This window comes from Pinus tabuliformis, chromosome 8 (assembly GCF_031772625.1).
Source record: "Pinus tabuliformis cultivar Carrire ecotype Pingquan chromosome 8, CPIR1, whole genome shotgun sequence".
NCBI lineage: Eukaryota > Viridiplantae > Streptophyta > Pinopsida > Pinales > Pinaceae > Pinus > Pinus tabuliformis.
In genome coordinates this window covers 150,509,671-150,533,116 of record NC_142294.1, presented here as the reverse complement: position 1 = coordinate 150,533,116, position 23,446 = coordinate 150,509,671, and the positions used below count along the sequence as shown (strand labels likewise).

The following is a 23,446-nucleotide window of genomic DNA, read 5'->3' as shown; positions in this document are numbered from 1 at the left end:
CCTCGGCTTCGAGTAAATTATATATGCTCTCCCATGAAGCCTTTCTAAGACTGAGACAGGTGGTATCAACTATCAGCACCCTCTTTATTGGTTTATATTTGGCTATGATGGGGACCTTTACTTTCTGATATTTCTTAGTCATTTTTGCTGGATTGGTGAGTTCAGACTCACTCTACGAAATGAAACAAAAGGACGTAACAATGGTAAAAACTTGTTCAAAGCTAATACACATCATACAAAACTAACAATAATTAAGCGCAATGGTTGATATGTATTTTTAATATATTAAGCTACCACGGATGAAATCCTTGAAGGATTCAACCATAATTTCTTTCTTAAAGATTTCCTGTAACTTCCAATGTGACACTTTAATGCCGTCATGACATGTCGCATCGCAAATTTATAAAGGTCCTTTTAAAATGAGTATCGTGACTTCTCGATTAGTGATTAGAGATAATCACATATTGTAGATCAGGAGGTACGAGCGTTATGCTTAAATGTTTCTTTTTCATAGTTGTGATTGCGATTAATGGTGAGTTGTCATGAGGAGGCAGGATGACTTTTAAAATTGATAAATCGTTTGTTTTTTCTTTTTAATTGATTTATAACTTTAACCCACAAATGTTCGTAATAGCTCATATTTCACCTTTATCGAAAAGCGCAATTTTCAATAATGAAATTGCATCAAAAGATTTCAAAGGGGATTTTGGTATGTGTTTTATGATTTCAGCGATGCGCGATTGCGATCTGTTCATCACATTGGAGGATTTATGTGAACATTTGGAACAACGCCTTGATAAGTAGGAATATGTGATTTACCAATGGAGTTATCGCATTGACGAATGTCAATGGAACACCTTAAGTCCACCATTGAAACAAAGGATTTGCGCGATGTGACATATTCCATTAATAATTGTTTTATTATAAGGTTTTGATATAATTTAAATCGGATTGGACCTTATCAAGATGACTTTCATAGGTTGAATAGATTTGCAAATTGTGATTGTTATTTGGCTTATATCTAAAAGCAAAAGACCTATTATAAAAATTTATTTTCAAATGTTTTATTGATTTTATTTATTAAAGGGGACCCATTTCTTATTAAAGTTTTAAATGAAAATTTTTGAAATGGGGAGGGTTGTTGTATAGCACAACAGGATGATGAAAATTATAATGACGATGATGATCATCGATCATCTCTCAAAAATAAAGTTGTTATTTCTCTTGCATATATCATGTGTCCTAACAAGCCTTTTTGAGCACTCGTAACATTTTTGGGTTGATGATATTTCTTACGACACCTATAATTATGAACAATTGATGACAATGTCCATAATCATGATGATGATGATGACGACGACATCAATGGTGATTATGATGACAATGCAATGATGAAAATAATGATGATTATTATGGTGGTGATGATGATGATAATGAAGATGATGACACTCCCTCTAAACTAGGGAGGTACTCATAATGAGAAAAAAAAAGTACTCTCAAGTTGAAATATTCATAGAAGAATGGATCTAGATTGATAAGCATCAACGATGATTTACATCATCATAACCAACATTATCAAAATATCAAGGCCCAAACTAACAACTTCTATCTCTCAATTAGGTCAGAGCACAATATTGGGAGGAATAAATTTGGACACCACTACCTCTCTAGGCACTTACCCCACTAGGATGTTCACTAGGTATGTCCCCACATGATCATTTCCTAATCCACTATCATAATATTTGACACCAGGAAATGTCAATCCTCATGACTATTCTTATCTTGGATTAATGTACTTGAATTATGGTGGTTAGTCTTAGTCAAAGTACAAATTCTCAAAGAATATTGCTTCCAGATGTTTATCTAATCTGCCATTCTCTCTACTAGTGTCTTTACTAGGCTTATGAATATTAGTCCTAGCATAGTACATGGAACATGGATAATATGGTGTCCACCCTCACTCCCTCTCAACTAGGGAGGAGACATCCACAAGCATAATATTTTCTCAAGAATACCCATCATTTTCATAGAGAATAACATCATTAATTTGTTTTCATTGCATGATGCCTTTATGATTAAGAATTCATAGATTTGTAGCAAAATATTTCCCCTTTTGTCTTTTGTGATGAAAGAAAATAAAAAAGGGAAATCCAAAATAATTATAGATACACTATAATGATTTATCTAATTCTAAACTCTAAGGTTGAAGTGAAAATTTATGTAAATGCTATATCTATGAGTTGTGCCAAACTTATGAAAATGTTATTCCTTAAGTCCTATATATAAGAAAAATCAAAAGAAATAAAAATAAGGCCCAATGAATGGTAACTCATGTATTATCTCCCTCTTTGGAAAACATATGAATATATACACTCCTAGTCACACTTGATCACATGTTTGTGATGGTTAAATCATGAAGTCCTCTTTCCCCCTTGCATTTTCACTTCATCATTTAAGCACCTAATTGATGATCTAGTGATTGTTTGTTGCCTAAGGGTTTTTTTGTCTACTCTTGATATACTTGTGTCAAACTACTGTCAATTTATGTGACGGAGTGAAATAATTAATTTTGTCGAGTTATTAGAGTAGTGTATTAAGTTAATCACCACACTCACATGTATTACATCTCATTGATCCACATGTGTAGGTTGGAGACTCATTGCTTGAGAAATTTAATGGATACTACTTTAGGAATTTGATGGTATAGATTAAAACATATATTGGTAAACATTGTGATTCATCCTTTCTTTTCCTTGAGATTGTTGATAATATTGAAGTCACTCCCAATAATCCATGGAGATGGGGAGTATAAATTACTTGTGTTGGAAATAGAATTGAGAAATAGAGTTTTTCCATTTGCAATATTGGAGTCATAGAAATTGGATACATGGTAGTAGTCCTTGATGTCAATTAACTAAAATTGTATTGTCATAATGTGAAAAGAGGTAAACATATTGGTAACCTTGATGTCTTGATCATTCCAAATAATAGCCATTCCACCCAAGTATCTCTAAGCATCAATCACTATTACTTGGAAATTCCTCCCCCGCTTTCTAATTATATGAGGTAGGACCTCAATATTTTTTTTTCTTATATCAACATTATTGATGGGCACTTTGTGTACCATTTTTTTTTAGGAGTCTTTGTTTTCCTTTCCTATTGAGGCCCCTCATGTTCCATGAGATTATTTTCATGGATAATTTACACGGAAAGGAAGTATAATGGGACTAAAAAAACATGTTTCAATATTTAAGTGCTTGGACAATGCCACTTCATGACTCCTATATTTCCTTAACCTGGGACCGAATGGTGAACTTGATGGCCTTAAGGGGAATTGACCAATGAAAATCTCAAAAAGAGGTGCCTTTTGACTTCATCACATACAAGTTAATATACTAAAAAAATATCCATAACAATTTCATCAATCAATGAATCATTAAAAAAAAATATTCAAAACAATTTCATCAAGAAATGAATCATTATATTATAAAATACAATATATAAACCTTTTGGGAACTTTTTTCTAAACCATGCTCAAAACCAACATATTTAATATTAATATTTAACAATAGTATGGACAATAACACATTTTCATAAATTAAGTAACATGTTATCAAGCCTAAGAAATGTCACCAACATAAAACTAAAAATCATGCAACTAATGGGAGTGACCACTCAAGGCCACCATAAAACAATTAATCTATTAAGACCAGGATTAATGGGGGCAAAGTTCTACAAAGGAAAAAGGAAAACCTATTTTAACTTTATTGTTTTATTAGGTGTAAGCTGAACATCTCAAGATATAATGAAGAGCATAATTAATTTTATTGCATTAAGAAAACCCAAGCACATTCTATAACTTATCAACTAAGAGATGTATAATACCCATCTCGGTGACACAACACATGGAATTAAGTTACTTTTTTATATATAATTTCAACTTCTATCATAAAATTAGAAATTTAGCATGAATGGAATGTTTAAAATCCATTTTTATAAAAACAAAATATAATTTTTGTTATAAAAAAAATATCAAAAACTAAATATATTTTTTTAGAAAATAAAAAATACTAAAACTAAATATATATTTAAAAAAAAAACTAAAACATAAGCAATTATTATTATTATTTTTTTAAAATAACTTTTAGAATTTTTTAAACACTTCCCTCCATTCTAAGAAGCAAAAATAATAATAGAAATAAGGATGAACCAAAAATCTTCCTTTCCTTGGTGAGTGTTTCCCACCATTCATTCCACTTGTTCGAGTTATTTCATAAAACAAATATTAGTGTTATTTAACACTCTTTTGGAAAATCCTATTGAGCTTCACATGTGATATATCTATTCCTTGATGGAGTCCTTGATATATTGATCAAGTTTTGATTCCTTGGAGATTAATTAGAGCAAAGAAAACATGAGTACTCTTAATTCCAAGTTCAATGCCTCTGATGGTGGACATGAGGCAAGGGAGGGGTTGCTATCGTGGCCATAACTCCAATTTCATTGTCTCTAATGGTGGACGAGGCAATGGAGGGGGTTGTAGTCGTGGTCATGGTCATGGTTTTCTCTTTTACATTATATTTAGGGACTTCAAAGCAGTTTGAATGGAATCATTTTCATCACTAGGTATAATGGATTAAGTGTGATAATGGATTAAATGAAGTAATTATTTGTGAGCATTTGTTCTTGAATGAACATTAGGATCCATTTTATCATAGAGAAAAGTACATGCATTAAAAACAACTCAATATTTCATGTGGCATTCATATTGTATGTGACTTATTTTTCATTAAAAACAATTTACTTTTTCACGTGACATTATTTTTTTGTTAAAATTTCTTCTATTTCTAATGTAAATTACAATTGTAATTTGAAATAAAGCTTCTAGTAAATCTAAATTTACCAATCGTGCATGTAAATCATAAGAAATATTCACAATATAATATGAATAACAAATGGGTACCTACTTCATATGCATTATAAAATGCTTCTACTACTTAATGTGAATTACAAGTGTAATCTTAGCTGGATCTCTAGTATATCTTAAACCATATTTTCATTTTATTTTTTAGTACTATAAATTTTATTATGTCCTACCTCATTTTCTGGTTAGAATTGTAATAAAAATATGCATTGTGCTATAGAATTAGTACTGACATGTAATATTGTTTTTCTTCCAGAACACTATAGGTAATGACCATGAAGATGATGATACGGACTACATTTATATTACATCATATATTAGAGATGATGATGATAAGGATGGCGATGGAATTGGTGATGATTATGTGGATGATATTATTAGGATGGTTAGGATGATGATCATGGAAATGATCATGAGGATGACCTTGACTATGATTTCCGTGGTGCTAGCTAGCCATGCATTATTTTTTATATTTAGTTAGGATGTCTTAATATGGTAATCATACATTAGAATTTTAGCTGATTAGAATAATGATGATGATACTATCGGTACTATCTTGTTACCTTATGCATATGTTGAAAATTGTTTAGGTTTTTTTTATGAAGAATTATTGTGTATGATGAGATTCCTATTTTTTTGTGGATGTTGTGAATTTACCTTCGAATAATGATATCCATGAAACATTTTTATTTGGTAATCATACATTGACTTTTAGTTGATTTGATTAAATATGATGATGATATTATCATTTTTATCTTGTTATTTTATGTAGATATTGAAAATTATCAACATTATTTTGATGGAGAGTTATTATGTATGATGCTATTACTATCTTTTGATGGATGTTGTGAATTTGCCTTAAAATAATGGTGTTCACAAAAGATTTTGATCAAATAATCACATATTTGAATCTTAGTTGATTTGATTAAAGGTGAAGAGGATACTATTAGTATTATCTTGTTACTTTATATATGTGTTGAAAATTGTCAATGCTTTTTGATGGAGAATCATTATGTATGATGATATTACTATTTTTGAATGTAATGTTCTGAGTTTACCTTGGAATAATGATATCTGCGATAAGTGTTGATTTAGTAGTCATATATGTATCTTGAAAATTTTCAATGAGTTTTTGATGGAGAATTGTTATATATGAGGATAGTGCTATCTTTTTGATTAATTTTGTCAATTACCCTTAATTTTTTTTACAAATATTAAATTATCAATTTGAATTGTGATATCTTCTTAAATGTGTTATACATGACAATGCCTCCTCATCATCTTGGAGGAGAATACTATGTTGTTGGTTAAAATACCCCTTTCTCCTAGACTATATAAGACTATAATACAAGTTATGTACCATGAGGACCACATTATCCTAGTATATAACAAGTTGTCCCCCTCATCTAACTTTTGTTACCAAAATTCTCATTCAGTCACGAGAAAAAAAGCTCAAGTTAACTAAAATTTGACACTCTTGTTCACTTTTGAAAACTCATATGGTGGAATGTGATATCTTTATCCTCATCTTTATCTTTTTCCTAAAAAAGAAAAGCATAGAAAAGAAGGAAAGAGCCATAAAGCATGGGGAATATTTTTCCTAAGCACAAAGGCATCTAAAAAGTGGAAAAGGCCATTGTTATATGAGGAAACATTATTCACCCAAAATATTTTGCCCAAATTTAACTAATGAGGAATTTGGGAAATATTGATAGCTTTCACTTTCCTATATATTGGAGGTTTGGCCATTAAGGAAAGGATGGGAATTATTGTATTGTCATGCTGCTGAGATCTACCTTGAGAGGGAGAGTTTTGGAGCTAGGAGTTGGGGGAGGTGCAACTACATCTGATGGTTGTAACTTTCCTCGAACTCCTTTATTAATATATATCGGTTGTTCTTCCTTCCATATGTTGCTATTCATTCTTTACTTATTTTATTTAACTAATGAAAGTATGTTGTTTTGGTTTATATTTATCTATTCAGTAATATTTATATGTTTAAGATAGTTTCGATTATCAAGATATTATGCTGTGAAGGTTGCTTTGTTCTCTCTCTTATGTGTAGGACCAAGCTTTGGAGCTAGCTAGGAGCGCTTCCCAACTACACTAAAAACTCCAACAAAACCTGCATGCGAGGACTCACAGGAATTCCTTATTTTTTTCTTAATCTATACTCTACATCTTGATATAATAAGAATCTTGAGCCTTAGAACAACCTTTCTCTAAATTGATTTGTCCTAGGTTTCCAGGATAAACTGAGAGGGTTTTATGTCTATCTAACCGTGCATTAAATCCTACAGCAAGATGATATTTAGAAACTATAATATTTTCACTATGTAATTAAAATTAGTAAAATGAACCATAAAGGGGGTCATAAATGGAAATAAAATTAAAACACTAAACAAGAAGCCAAAAGTGGATGTTACCATGGATGCAAAATTGGGAGTAGAATTGGATGTTAAACTAGCCATCAAAACACGATGCAAACTGATGCAGGAGCATCCATCTAGGGCACCATGACCGGGTGAAGTCTCTACTAGGTTGGAAAGTTGATTTAGCATTTGGATTGTATTTTATGTTTAACTTATCAGGACATGAGGTAGGATTTTGTTTTGTTTTTCTTTTAATTGCTGTGTTAGTCAAAAGTTAGGGGTCAGTTAGGGTTGTTAGTTGTCTGACCTTAATAAACAACGGGTTAGAAATTGTTTTGTCAGCTTAAAGAGGAAAAGACAAAAATGTCCAAATGAAATCTTGTCAAGTAAATCGAACCGAGAGCTAGTAGTTACACAACTATATTATTTCTGTTTAACTGAAAGAAATTATAGTTTCAATTAACTGTAAACAAAAGGTGTATAAATATAGGATTGTAAAACAGGGAAAAGGTTCAACATTTTTTCCAGGATCAAGAAATAAAAAGAGACAGAACATATTTTTTTTCTAACTGTCCATCTGTGTCATTGCCTACATACTGTGCCATTGTATTTCATTCATTGAACTATTGATACAATGCTAGCAGACAGAGGACGACCACTGTAGGTCGTGTTTTCTTTTGTCCTCACTGAACAACAAACAATATCGAATTCATACATATGTCCATAACCAGAGCGAAGAACAAACGAATCGAATCCACAGCCAGAACAGTAAAGCACGGTGAGACCACCAGGAAGATAATATCGAAAATAGAGTGTCAGAGAAAACAAACCATAGCAAAGGTAATTTCAGACGAATCTTTATATTTTCATGAGCAAACAGAGATCAATAAATTGTGTTCATATTGCTGTTGTTTCAAACCACATAGATATTACATTCGTTCATAAACAAAAATAAGTGCCAGCGTCCACAGAACGGACAAAACCTAGCTTAGGCTTTGATAACAGGGAACACCCTTATCCCAAACAGACATCCAATCAAAACAGAAACTGAAGCCAGACTTAAGCTTCATTTGTGAAAGCAATTCAGACTAAACACAACTACAAGACGGCGAGTGACAAACCCTACAGAGACTCAAAGACCCTAACTGCAAATTGACGGACTTAAAGAGCCAGAGCCTATCAGTAGAGGGTTTCCACATTTGGAGACCGAATCATGAGAAATGCGCATATCCAGGTCAAACCATTGACCTGCATGAACCAAACAAATTCCAGTTAGCATACCTATACAGTGAGACCTAAACCGAAGCCAAATAGAAGCAGAAGGAAAATATAACGTACCTGGGTGTGACCAGATCAAGGAGCTTGTGGAACAGAGCCATTGACAAACTGAAGAAGCTTGAGACAGGAGGAGTAGGCTTGGTCAGTGACTGTACGAGAAGAAGGTCAAACCAAATCAAGGAAGGAACTAGTTACCTAGTTTGTGGCCGCAGAAGACCATCATGTTGTCACCTGAGATCATTGGCACTAGGAGTTAACCAATTTACACATCGTAGCAGAGACAAAGGACAATATCAACAACAACAAATGATAATCATTGGCTGAGAGACCAGATTCTGAAACCAAATAGCAGAAGAACGACAAAATGAGACAAAGAACTCACTGTGTGAAAGGAATTTGAGTGAGCACACCTCCAGAGCCAAGATAGACTCATTCCATAGGGAAAAACCATTGACAACCACGCAAAAAAGTTTGGAAGGCCAGCGTTCACGTACAGCCATACCCAAAAGAAAAACCAGAGATTTCTATATGCGCTGGAATGAATACCATATGTTGTGACAAACAAACCCTTGCGGAGCCACACAACAGAACAGAGACATTGTGAATGACCAGGAAGCAAACACATTTTGGGCAAAGACCAAACAAAGGGAACCAAACCCGAGGACTGTAGGTGGGCATTTATTAACACATTAAATTATTCCTAGTTTCCAAACAAAATATTTGTTATCCATATTGCATGCAACCGCCACAACAACAAACCAAACACACCACGTCGTAAAGCTCGAACAGGTGGAAAGCTAAGGCTACGTGGAAGCGTGGGCTGGGTCACATCAGAGTGGTATCAGAGTAGTTGTTTATGTTAGTTAGAGGAATGGAGAGAGGAAGGCGGGGTCATGGTAGAGGTGCACAAAGGTTAGTGGAGGAAGGATTGAGAGAGGAGATCGGAATTCTTGCTGCCCGTTTGGAGGCAGTAGAGGCAGGGAGAAGAAGAGACTTGGAGATAGGCGATGACCGCGAAGAGGAAATTGAAGCAGCAGCAGATGGACCAGAAGGCGAGAGCCCAGAAGTGAGATTGTTGAGATATGTTTTAGTGGCAAGCAGTAAGCGCAAGCTAGAAATCCCAACCTATGACAATAGTTTGTCTATTGAGGTTTTATTGGATTGGATCAGTGAGATGGATAAGTATTTCAAGTGCGAGGAAGTCAGTGAATATCATAGAGTTAGGTTTGCTGCGACGAAATTGAAGGGACACGCAGCCCTGTGGTGGGATAGTGTCCAGAACGAGAGGAAAAGATTGAACAAGTTGCCGATTAAAACCTGGTCAAGGATGGTGGCCAAGTTAAAGGGCATATTTCTCCCAAAAGACTATCAGATTGCACTGCATAGGTAGGTGCAGAATCTGAAACAAAAAGGAATGACGGTAAGGGAGTACATAGAGGAGTTATATCGAGTAAACTTAAGAGCCGGATATACAGAGGATACTATGGAAAGAACAACTAGGTATGTTAATGGGTTAAGGTTAGATATTTTAGATGAAATCAGTATTTTGTCTTCGAAGAACACTGAGGAAGCGTATCTGTTAAGTTATGGTATGTTCTATGATTATAAAAATTTACTTCTTTTTCTTATTATATTCCACATATTAGCAATCACATGTACATAAAGTAAAGTGCAGATAGAACATTAAATGATCGACAGAAAACAAGCCAAGACAAGAGACACAAGATGTGGCGGCTAGCCAGGGACAAACCCCACAATGTGTGGGGAAACCCTTTGATCAAATCTTCTTTTATCTTCAATAATTCAGCAAAGAGAAATAGTACAATAAATCTGATTCATATCAACAGTAGCAAACCCTAGATCAGCAACATCAGCATTAGCGGCTTCTTTATCACACTAGGGCAGATGATATCTCACAAACCGATCATCGGATTGACTTCATTCCACCACCAAAAGTTGTGGCTTCTAGAGGAGGTTTAGATGAACCTACAACGAAGTTAAAATGAGGAGATCTTCTAGGCCACGTAGGTCAATCTTTACTTTTGCAGTTGCAACTTTAGTTTCAGCAGTTTCCGGCTTCAAACTAGGGCAGTCGATATCTTGCAAACCATTCATCGGATTGACTTCATTCCACCACCAAAAGTTGCAGCTTTTAGAGGAGGTTCAGATGAACCTACAATTCAGTTTAGATGAGGAGATATTCTAGGCCACATAGGTCAATCTTTACTTCTATAGTTGCAGCTTTAGTTTCAGCAGTTTCCAGCTTCAAACTAGGGCAGTCGATATCTTGCAAACCATTCATCGGATTGACTTCATTCCACCACCAAAAGTTGCGGCTTCCAGAGGAGGTTTAGATGAACCTACAACATAGTTCAGATGAGGAGATATTCTAGGCCACACAGGTCAATCTTTGGATATGTAGTTGCAGCTTCAGGTTCAACAACTTCTAGCTTCACATGTGTGAGAGAGAGACCCATTTTTGCGCAGTAGAGAAGAGACTCATTTCTACGAAGTAGAGAGAGAGAGAGAGATGTGATGAGAAGAGTGAGTGCAAATGAGGAAAAGTCCTCTTATATTTATACACAACGTTGGTGTTTGAATAGATGTGAATGTTGGGATTCTGAGCCTACATGAGTTGTAGGTCGACTTGATAATAATTCCATAATCAAAATAAATTCATATCTCCATGAATACTTATTGGAATCAGATGATATTTATATCAATCCTACACCTCTCGAAGAGAGGAATCTAATAATAATATTATCAGCCATGAACAAGATGACCCACATGAAGTTTTTCCCTGGTTTCCAATTTTAACACTCCCTCTCAACCAGGGAGAACTTCATCTGCAATCTGTCTATCGGTCGTTACTATTCATCCATCAAATACACTGCCCTATACAACTTGACCCTTGCCCTGCTTTGCTCTATTCTGCCTGGCCTGATTTGTCTTGTTCTGCCCTATACTGATCGGTATTGTTTTGCTTTGTTATGCTCTGCTCTTGCATTGTTCTGTTCTACTCTCCTTTTGTTTGAATTATGAAGAAGAAGAAATGATCGAGGATGTATCATATTGACTCAAAGTCAGTCTCAGAGTATGTACCACTGGTCCCGGACCAGTCTCAACCAACCCGAAGTCAGCATCATAGTGAGTACAACTCCACTGGTCCTAGACCAGTATCGTCCTCCACTGACTCAAAGTTAGTCTCCGAGTGCGTACCACTAGTCCCAGACCAGTCTTAGCTGACCCGAAGTCAGCTTCATAGTAAGTACCACTCCTACCACTGGTCCCAGACTAGTATCGCAGTCTCAGAGAGTGTACCACTGGTCCCAGACCAGTCTCAACCAACCCGAAGTCAGCGTCATAGTATGTACCACTCTCACTGGTCCCAGACCAGTATTGCACTGACATGAAGTTAGTCTCAGAGTATGTACCACTGGTCCCAGACCAGTCTCAACCGACCCGAAGTCAGCGTCATAGTATGGTAGAACTCCTACCATTGGTCCCAGACTAGTATCTCAGTCTCAGAGAGTGTGCCACTGGTCCCAGACTAGTCTCAACTGACCCGAAGTCAGCATCATAGTATGTACCACTCTCACTAGTCCCAGACCAATACTGCACTGACACAAAGTCAATCTCGGAGTATGTACCACTGGTCCCAGACTAGTCTCAACTGACCCGAATTCAGTGTCATAGTATGGTACAACTCCTACCACTGGTCCCAGACTAGTATTGCAGTCTCAGAGAGTGTACCACTGGTCCCAAACTAGTCTCAACTGACCTGAAGTCAGCGTCATAGTATGTACCACTCTCACTAGTCCCAGACCAGTATTGCACTGACACGAAGTCAGTGTCGGAGTATGTACCACTAGTCCCAGACCAGTCTCAACTGACCCAAAGTCAGCGTCATGGTATGGTACAACTCCTACCACTGGTCCCAGACCAGTATCATTAATCCCAGATCAATGGAGGTCATCCTAGCGTAGGGAGTATAGTAGATACAACGATGCGTCCATCGATACTACTATGGTCCCTAACTTCATTTCCCTGCTCATTGATCAGATGAGAGGTACTTCCCATGAGTCCCAGACTGCATGGGTAGGATGCCTCGACAGGAGAACTAATCAATCCTGTCCTCACAAGAGAACACATCAATCCTGCTACAATCTCCATGGAGAACACATCAATCCAGGTCACCATGGAGAACACATCAATCCAGGCCTCACAGGAGAACACATCAATCCTGCTACAATCGCCATGGAGAACACATCAATCCAGGCCTCACAAGAGAACACATCACTCCTGCTACATAGGAGAGCGAATCATCCTGTTCCAGTGCACACCACCAGGGGAGGGTGAGTCACCCTGTGGTCGTATGTTGCTCCAGTAAGAACCGCAAGCCCTCAGAGCTCCCAGAGCTCAATGTATGCAACATGCAGGACCCTTGTACAAGGGTTTCTTGAGGACTCCAAGTCGTTTGGGAAAATCAAAGATTAGATCTTTTCTCGGGGCTTTGAAAAGGTGTATCAACCTGTACATCATCTTAATGCGATGGAGCCTCCTTTCTCATCGACCTACCATATCCCAGATGATGTCTATCTATGGGAGTAATCGACGAATACGAGATTCCTCAATAATCGAATCCCACCTCTAGTTGTTACAGAGAATCACAATGGTATGTGTTCAAATAGCTCACTGAAGAGCTTCCCCAACCAAGCAGCTTCATACGAGAACATCCTCATAGATATGTATTCGGTCTCAGTGGTGCTTATGGTGACTAACTTCTGCTTCCTGCTCATCCATTATATCGAAGCAGAATCCAAAGAGAAACAACACTAAAAGGTGCTCCAGTGATCCTCCACACTACCTGCCTAATCAACATTCGAATAATCATGCAGTTTCATATTTCCGGTAATGTATCTCAATCCATTAGTAATTGTGCCATGAAGATATCTTAGAAGATTCTTGGCATCAATGCAGTGAGGCTCAACCAAATATGAGTTCACAGTGCTAACTTCAAAACATATGTTTGGACGGAGGTTCACCAAGAACATCAATGCGAATGAGTTTCTGAAACTCAGAGGCATTTCCCAAATCTGGTTCGACATCACTACCATATAACTTCTAAAATTTAAGATCCTTGAGGTAGTCACAGGCTTACAATCCATCATACCAAATCTTTCCAATATCTTTACCACATATTTTCCTTGAGATAGGAAAATTTCCCTTGGCTTCTTCCATACTTCAAGTCCTTGGTCCTTCATTTCAAATTCAGAAGCCAACTCCCTCTTACATTTGTGAATGAGAGGGTTTGCACCTATTAGAAAGAGGTCATCAACATACAACACAAGTATGAGAGGTTTTTCATCTTCAACCTTAAAGTAAATGTTAGGATCAGATTCACTCCTAGTGAATACCAGCTTCATCAAGTAGCTGTCGATCCTCTCATACCATGCTCGGGGTGCTTGCTTTAGCCCATAGAGAGCCTTCATCAACCTGCATACATGAGATTTTCGATCATAAATTTCAAATCCTTCAGGTTGCTCCATATAGACCTCTTCTTTGATCGAGCCATGTATGAACAAAGTCTTGACATCCATCTGATGTAGGTTCCATCCTTGTGAAGAGGCAAGGGCTATGATCGAGCGAATGGTCGTATATCTGGCAACAGGTGCAAATATCACATCATAGTCTATACCTTCCTTTTGGGAGAAACCACGAGCAACAAAATGAGCCTTATACTTTTCCATACTTCCATCTGCTGCATGCTTTATCTTGTAAATCCATTTGGAGGTAACAAATGTCTTGTCTTGGGGTCTGGGAACTACTTCCCAGACATCATTCTTCATGATAGACTCATATTCTTTGGTCATAGCATCCTTCCATACTTGATGCTTGATGGCGTCTGAGAATGATGAAGGCTTATTTTGTATGATCGTGCTCATGATGGTCAGGTATCCCTGATACCTATTAGGTTTCTTACTTTCACGAAAGGTCCCTCGAGGTGCAGTATGTTCTTCAACATCATCAAGTAGCCCCCTAAGCCATGAAGGCCTCTTCCTAGAAGAGGAAGGCTCATGTGGAGGAGGATCAATCGGATCCATGGGTTCTTCTACATCAGGCATTGATTCATCATCCTTTTCTTTCGGTTCCCTAGTGTCGGCTTCTTGAGAGCTCCTCAAAGTCGGAATATTGTTCACCTTGCTGAGAGCCATATCTTCATCAAAGGTGACATCATGACTAATTACGACTTCCCATTGACCGGCTACATAGATTCTATAGCCTTTAGTATTTTCACCATAGTCCACGAAAATTCCCTTATTTTCAAATGCGCCCAATTTATTTCTTTTCTCTTTCGGCACATGAAAATATACGGGGCTTCCAAAAATTATAAAATGAGAAACATCAGGTTTCTTACCGGTGAACTTTTCTTCAGGAGTCTTGGAACCGAATGCTTGACAAGGGAAAATTTTCTTCAGCCCATAGAAACTTTGGAAGTCTTTGATCATGTAGCATGGCCTGGACAGCTTCCAAAATCGTGCGGTTCTTCCTTCCCGCCACACCATTCTACTCAGGAGTACGTGGTGTAGTAGTCTCCCTCTTAATGCCAGCCTCAGATATGCCTAAGTGAACCAACTGTAATATATCGGAGGTCTTGCTTTGGCTTGAGGGGAATGGTCCCCTTTTGAGCTTTCCTTCGGCACATCTCAGACATACACTTTCTTTCTCTACTTGGAATTTAGGCATCCCTGTTACCATCTGTCTTACATCGGGTAGAGCTTTGTAATGAAGGTGGGCAAACCTCTGATGCCAAAGTTCGAACTGAAGAGTTGTGTCACAAGACATGACACCTAGTGGACTTCCATCGACCTGATCTAATGAATCAACACTAAACCCAAGAGTAAAGGCATATTTAACATTATTTTTCCATATACATACCTTGCCATTACTGAAGGTTACCTTGTAGCCTTTATCTTCCATTGCTGAGATGGAAACTAGGTTCTTTTTGAGGTCAGGTGCATTTAATACATCCTGGACTTTCTAGCCTTCTTGAATGGTTGTCCTCTTCCTCGATCCCCAGCTCTCCTCTTACCTTTGCTATTGAATTTGTCATTCCTTTTATTTGCCATCAGAGGGATTTTGATCATCGTCTCGGTGTGAGTCCTTTCTATCAGGGCACTTCCTTACATAGTGACCTGTTTTATCGCAGATGTAACATCGTCCATTTCTTCCACCCTTAGGTCCAGCCTTTCCTTTTGATTTAGTCCTGGGATTATCTCTTTTCTTAGCATGAGAAGAAAAGGCAGCAGGAGGACCTTTAGGCATGGGCATTTCTTGCTCTTCTTCCCTTGTTTCTTCTTGAATGCATCTAGCCATTAATTCCTTGAAACCAGGAATTACATTATAGTTCAGAGGAGTAGTCCTGAACACGTACCATTCGGATGGTAATCCTCCAAGAGCTGTGAGTGCCATTTCCTAGTTTATTGTAGATTTCCTTGGAGGTGTCCAGTTCAGAGATGTAGGCCACCAAGTGCTAGTCGATAGAGTCCCGAATGATCTTCTATTTTGACTTCTTTGGTTTTCCATTTATTCCATGTAGCAACAGATGAATTTGATGGAGGCTCAACAATATTTCCTCTTACATGGTCCAACACTCCTGGATATTCTATGGTTAGATCAATAGACATCTTCCATGCATGATAGTCATCTTTCTTACGAAGCTTGCCTTCGGCAGAGTGTTGTGGACCCCATAGTTCTTTTAGGATAGCCTCGCCAATCTTCTCTTCGGTGATTGCTCTTGCTCTTGCTTGGGCTTTGTCATCACCTCAGCTCTGATACCATGTTAAGTTATGGCATGTTCTATGATTATAACAATTTACTTCTTTTTCTTCTTATATTCCACAGATTAGCAATCACATGTACATAAAGTAAAGTGCAGATAGAACATTAAATGATCGACAGAAAAAAAGCCAATACAAGAGACACAAGATGTGGCGGCTAGCCAGGGACAAACCCCACAATGTGTGGGGAAACCCTTTGATCAAATCTTCTTTTATATTCAATAATTTAGCAAAGAGAAATAGTACAATAAATCTGATTCATATCAATAGTAGCAAACCCTAGATCAGCAGCATCAGCATTAGCGGCTTCTTTATCAAACTAGGGGAGATGATATCTCACAAACCAATCGTCGAATTGACTTCATTCCACCACCAAAAGTTGCAGCTTCCAGAGGAGGTTTAGATGAACCTATAGTGCAGTTTAGATGAGGAGATATTCTAGGCCACGTAGGTCAATCTTTACTTCTGCAGTTGCAGCTTCAGTTTCAGCAGTTTCCGGCTTCAAACTAGGGTAGTCGATATCTTGCAAACCGTTCGTCGGATTGACTTCATTCCACCACCAAAAGTTGTGGCTTTCAGAGGAGGTTCAGATGAACCTACAACATAGTTCAGATGAGGAGATATTCTAGGCCACTCAGGTCAATCTTTACTTCTGCAGTTGCAGCTTTAGTTTCAACAGTTTCCAGCTTCAAACTAGGGTAGTCGATATCTTGCAAACCATTCATCGGATTGACTTCATTCCACCACCAAAAGTTGTGGCTTCCAGAGGAGGTTCAGATGAACCTATAGCATAGTTCAGATGAGGAGATATTCTAGGCCACGTAGGTAAATATTTGGATTTGCAGCTGCAGCTTCAGGTTCAACGGCTTCTAGCTTCACATGTGTGAGAGAGAGACCCATTTCTGCGCAGTAGAGAAGAGACTCATTTTTGCGCAGTAGAGAGAGAGAGATGTGATGAGAGGAGTGAGTGAAAATGAGGGAAAGTCCTCTTATATTTATACACAATGTTGGTGTTTGAATAGATGCGATTGTTGGGCTTCTGAGCTTACTTGAGTTGTAGGTCGGCTTGATAATAATTCCATAATCAAAATAAATTCATATCTCCATGAATACTTATTGGAATAGGATGATCTTTATATCAATCCTACACCTCTCAATGAGAGGAATCTAATAAAAATATTATCAGCCATGAATAAGATGACCCACATGAAGTTTTACCTTGGTTTCTAATTTTAATAGTATCAGAGTGCGATGAAAGCTGAAGAGAAAATTACTAGAAGGCAAAATGCCCAGAGAGGATGAGGAGTTGGTAGGGGAAAAGGCCAATCATATGGCAAAGGCTGGACTGCTAGTAGCAATGATGAAGGTAGCATCTCCAAAGCCTTCAGATCAGTAGACAGAGGTGATAGCACGAGAGGCAGTAGGTCATCCCAGTGAGGTAGGGGAAATAGCTGAGGTAGAGGGGCTAGTTATCAGTGTTACAGGTGTCATAAATGGGGACACCGATCATTTGAATGTCCAGAAGCAGATCAAGATGGACAGTGGGGTGCATATGTGGCACAACCAGAGGAAGTAGTGGAACCTCCCCAAGAAGCAGAAAATGCTCTAGAGACAGGGGAAGCTCTGGTGCTACACAAGGTGTTGTTAAAACTAGTCAAGGAGGTTACCGAACAGACGCAGTGGAAGGCTTTGTTTAGAACAATTTGTAAGTCACGAGGTAAGTGTTGTAAGTTAATTATTGACAGTGGTAGTACTGATAATTTAGTGTCCATAGAGATGGTAGAAAAATTGGAGTTGAAGCGCTTGAAGCATCCCAACCCTTATAGAGTTTCATGGTTGCAAAAAGGCCACCACTTGCTGGTGGATGAACAATACGAGGTGGAGTTTCAACTGGGTAGATATAAGGATAAAGTCATTTGTGACATCAAGCTAATGGATGTATGTCACATACTGCTGGGTAGGCCTTGGCAGTATGACAGGAAAGTGCTACACGATGGATTGATGAATTGTTATAAATTTGTTAAGGATGGAATCAAGCATACGCTTGTGCCCATCAAGGAAGAAGGGATAGCAGAGACAAGTGAACCAAGAACGTTGCTGGTTAGTAGAAAACAATTTCTGAAACAAGTTGAGGATAGTGAGATAGTTTATGTAGTTGTAAAGAAGGCAAGGACAATATGGTTGCATACAGAGGTATCAGATTTACCTACAGAAATCCAGCAAATGTTGCAGGAGTTTACAGACATAGTTGTGGATGATTTGCCAGACAAATTACCCCGCAAAAGGAGCATAAGTCATCATATTGACTTCATACCTGGAGCCAGTTTTCCGAACAAAGCAGCATACCGAATGAGCCCCAAAGACAATGAAGAGATTAGGAAGCAGGTGCAAGAATTGTTGGACAAGGGATTGATAAGGGAAAGCTTAAGCCCTTGTGCAGTTCCAACGGTTCTCACTCCCAAGAAGGGAGGAGAGTGGCGGATGTGCACCGACTCAAGGACCATCAACAAAATCACCATTCGGTACAGGTTTCCACTACCATGGATGGATGATATGATGGATTGTTTAAGTGGGGCAACATATTTCTCTAAGATAGACTTGAAGAGCGGGTACCATCAGATTCGGATATGAGAGGGGGATGAATGGAAGACAACCTTTAAGATGAATGAGGGGCTGTACGAATGGCTGGTCATGTCATTTGGGCTGAGAAATGTGCCCAGTACATTCATGAGGTTAATGAATGAGATGCTGAAGGAGTACATCAGGAAATTTGTGATAGTGTACTTGGATGACATACTTATTTTCAGCAGGACAAGGGAAGAACACCTTCAACACATACGAAAAGTGCTGGAGAAATTACAGCAGAATAAACTGCTAATAAATTTGAAGAAATGTACCTTTCTGCAAAAGGAATTGATTTATTTGGTTTTGTAATAGCAAAGAACAAATTGAAGATGGATCCGGAGAAGGTGGCAGCGATAGTGAATTGGCCATCTCCGAAAAATTTATTTGAGGTATGTAGATTTCACGGATTAGTGAGTTCTTACAGGAAATTCATAAAGAATTTTAGTGAAATTTGTGCACCTATGTTGGACACCATTAAAAAGGCCAGCTAGCCTTTTCGATGGATAGAGGTAGCGGAGATAATTTTCCAGTTGTTAAAGAGAAATATCACAGAGAGGCTGATCCTGAGATTGCCAGATTTCAAGAAGCTTTTTTAGGTTTGCTGTGATGCTAGCGAGACAACAATTGGAGCTGTACTCAGCTAGGAGGATAAGCCCGTAGCATTTTTTAGCAAGAAGCTGAATGAAAGTTGAAAAGAATATTCATCATATGATAAGGAGTTCTATGCTGTTATATAGGCATTAAAACACTGGAGGCATTATCTATTGGGAAATGAATTTGTGTTGTTTTCAGATAATTCTGCACTATAGTATGTAATGAAATAGCACAAGCTGAACCAAAAACATGCCAAATGGGTGGAATATTTGCAAATTTTCAACTTTGTATTGAAGCATATTAGTAGGCAGGCCAACAAGGTGGCAGATGCGCTAAGTAGGAAAGCTCTACTTCTGCAGGAAAGCACTGTGCAGGTGCTGGGTTTTGAGCACTTATAAGACTTATACCAAACTTATACAGATTTTAAGGAGACCGATGAGGCATGTTAGAATCCCTTAGTGAGGGATAACAGTCCTTGGTTGCACTACAATCTACAGGAGAAGTTGCTATTTAAGGGAGGACAGCTGTGCATACCTGACTGCTCGATAATGGAGAATATTATTCGAGAGAAGCATAGTCGAGGTCTGGACGAACATTTCGGCATGGAAAAGACACTCGAGCAGCTCAGTCATTTCTACTTTTTACCAAAGATGCAGAGGGATGTGCAGCAATTTGTGGCTAGATGTAAGGTGTGCCAGTTAGCAAAGGGTCACAGTCAAAACACGGGACTGTACACACCGTTACCTGTTCTAGGTAGACCATGGGACTCAGTCAGCTTGGACTTTGTCTTAGGTCTACCTAAGACACAACGGGGTTACGAATCGGTAATGGTAGTAGTGGACAGATTCTAAAAAATGGCGCATTTTATTCCTTGCAGAAAAACCAGTGATGCCACCCACGTGGGCCACTTGTTTTTCAAAGAGATTGTCAGGTTACATGGATTGCCTAAATCTATCCTTTCGGACAGGGATGTGAAGTTCACTAGACACTTTTGGCATACCTTGTGGAAGAAAATGGACACATAGCTAAGTTACAGTTCTACTTATCACCCGCAAATGGACGAACAAACAGAAGTTGTAAATAGGAGTTTAGGAAACTTGCTACGAAGCCTGGTTAGAGAGAATTCGTGGATGTGGGATCAGGTGCTTGCACAGACAGAGTTCGCTTATAATGACTCGCCTAACCACGACACAGGTTTTAGCCCATTTCAGATCCTGTATGGCATGCATCCTCATGGAGTGCATGAACTACAGGATCTTGGACTGCAGGAAAGGTAAAGCGCAGATAGAGAAGATTTTGCTAACGCGATGAGAGATTTGCACGAACAGGTAAAAATTAAATTGCAGGACAACAACCTAAAGTATAAATAGCAAGCAGATTTGAAGAGAAGGGAAGTACAGTTTAACATGGGGGATGAAGTCCTCGGGCATGTGCACAAAGAACGCTTCCCTAAGGTTATGTACAATAAATTGAACTATAAGAAGATAGGACCCTGCAAATTCCTTCGGAAATTTTCGGCAAATGCCTACGAGATACAGTTGCCACCCGGAATAGGCATTTAACCTATATTTAACGTAGCAGACCTGTTCCCCTACACGGCTGACCCAGAAGAGAAGGAAGAAGATGGAACCACATGGCCTACATGGAATACCCACGATGGAGGAGAAATTGGAAGAGATAGATGCCTTACGTTCAACCTTCCGAGATTGAGAGCATTCTCAACACTCATGTGGCTAACGAACTTGGCAGAAGGAGTATCTACAGTACCTGGTCAAGTGGAAGAACTGTCCTATTGAGGACAGTTCATGGCTTGATGCTAGGCAGATTGAACAGATAGGTTCTTCAGTCGAGAAGCTCATGGACCAGAGCCATGATTTCTTTTTGCCCCGGGAGCCTGATGCAAGAGCATCCAGCTAGGGCACCATGATCGGGTGAAGTCTCTGCCAGGTTGGAAAGTTGATTTAGCATTTGGATTGTCTTTTATGTTTAACTTATCAGGACATGAGGTAGGATTTTGTTTTGATTTTCTTTTAATTGCTGTGTTAGTCAAAAGTTATGGGTCGGTTACGGTTGTTAGTTGTCTGTCCTTAATAAACAACGGGTTAGAAATTGTTCTGTCAACTTAAAGAGGAAAAGACAAAAATGTCCAAATGAAATCTTGTCAAGTAAACCCAACCAAGAGCTAGTAGTTACACAACTATATTATTTCTGTTTAATTGAAATCAATTACAGTTTCAATTAACTGTAAACAAAAGGTGTATAATTGTAGCAATATAAAATAGGGAAAAGGTTCAACATTTTTTCCAGGATCAAGAAATAAAAGGAGACAGAACGTATTTTTTTTCTAACTGTCCATCTGTGTTATTGCCTACATACTGTGCCATTGTATTTCATTCATTGAATTGTTGATACAATGCTAGCAGACAGAGGACGACCACTGTAGGTCATGTTTTCTTTTGTCCTCACTGAACAACAAACAATATTGAATTCATACATGTGTCCATAAACAGAGTGAAGAACAAAGGAATTGAATCCACAGTCAGAGTAGTAAAGCAAGGCGAGACCACCGGGAAGATAATACCGAAAACAGAGTGCCGGAGAAAACAAACCATAGAAAAATTGATTTCGAACGAATATTTATATTTTCATAGGAAAACAGAGATCAATAAATTGTGTTCATATTGCTGTTGCTTCAAACTACATAGATATTACATTCATTCATAAACAAAAACAAGTGCCAGCGTCCACAAAATGGACAAACCCTAGCCTAGGGTTTGATAACAAGGAACACCCTTAACCCAAACGAACAACCAATCAAAACAGAAATTGAAGCTAAACTTAAGCTTCATTTGTGAAAGTGATTCAGACTGAACATAACTAAAAGATGGCAAGTGACAGACCCTACAGAGACTCAAAGACCCTAACTACAAATTGACGGACTTAAAGAGCCAGAGCCTACTGGCAGAGGGTTGCCACATTTGGAGACCGAACCATGAGAAATCCGTGTATCCAAGTCGAACCATTGACCTGCACGAACCAAACGAATTCCAGTTAGCATACCTGTACAGTGAGACCTGAACTGAAGCCAAATCGAAGCAGAAGGAAAATATAACGTACCTGGGTGTGATCGGATCAAGGAGCTTGCGGAACAGAATCACCGACAAACCGAAGAAGCTTGAGACAGGAGGAGTAGGCTTGGTCAGTGACTGTATGAGAAGAAGGTCAAACCAAATCAAGGAAGGAGCTAGTTACCTAGTTTGTGGCCGTGGAAGACCGTCATGCTGCCACCTGAGATCATTGGCACCAGGAGTTAACCAATTTACACATCGTAGCAGAGACGAAGGACAATATCAACAACAACAAACGATAATCATTGGTCGATAGACCAGATTCTGAAACCAAATAGTAGAAGGACGACAAAACGAGCCAAAGAACTCATTGTGTGAAAGGAATTCGAGCGAGCACACCTCCAGAGCCAAGACAAACTCGTTCCATAGGGAAAAACCACTGACAACCACGCAAACAAGTTTGGAAGGCCAACGTTCACTTACAGCCATACCCAGAATAAAAACCAGAGATTGCTATATGCGTCAGAACAAAAACCATATGTTGTGACAAATAAACCCTTGCAGAGCCACAAAGCAGAATAGAGAAATTGCGAATGACTGGGAAGCAAATGCATTTTGGGCAAAGAACAAATAGAGGGAACCAGACCCGAGGATTGTAGGTGGGCATTTATTAACGCATTAAATTATTCCCAATTTCCAAACAAAATATCTGTTATCCATATTGCATACAACCGCCAAAACAAC

General features: G+C 38.3%; 1 pseudogene; it reads right to left on the bottom strand.

The window, feature by feature from the left end:
* The window catches only part of LOC149234569 (uracil phosphoribosyltransferase-like), a 92,428-nt pseudogene extending 83,753 nt beyond the window's left edge, over positions 1-8,675 (bottom strand).
* Between the last annotated feature and the right edge of the window lie 14,771 nt (positions 8,676-23,446).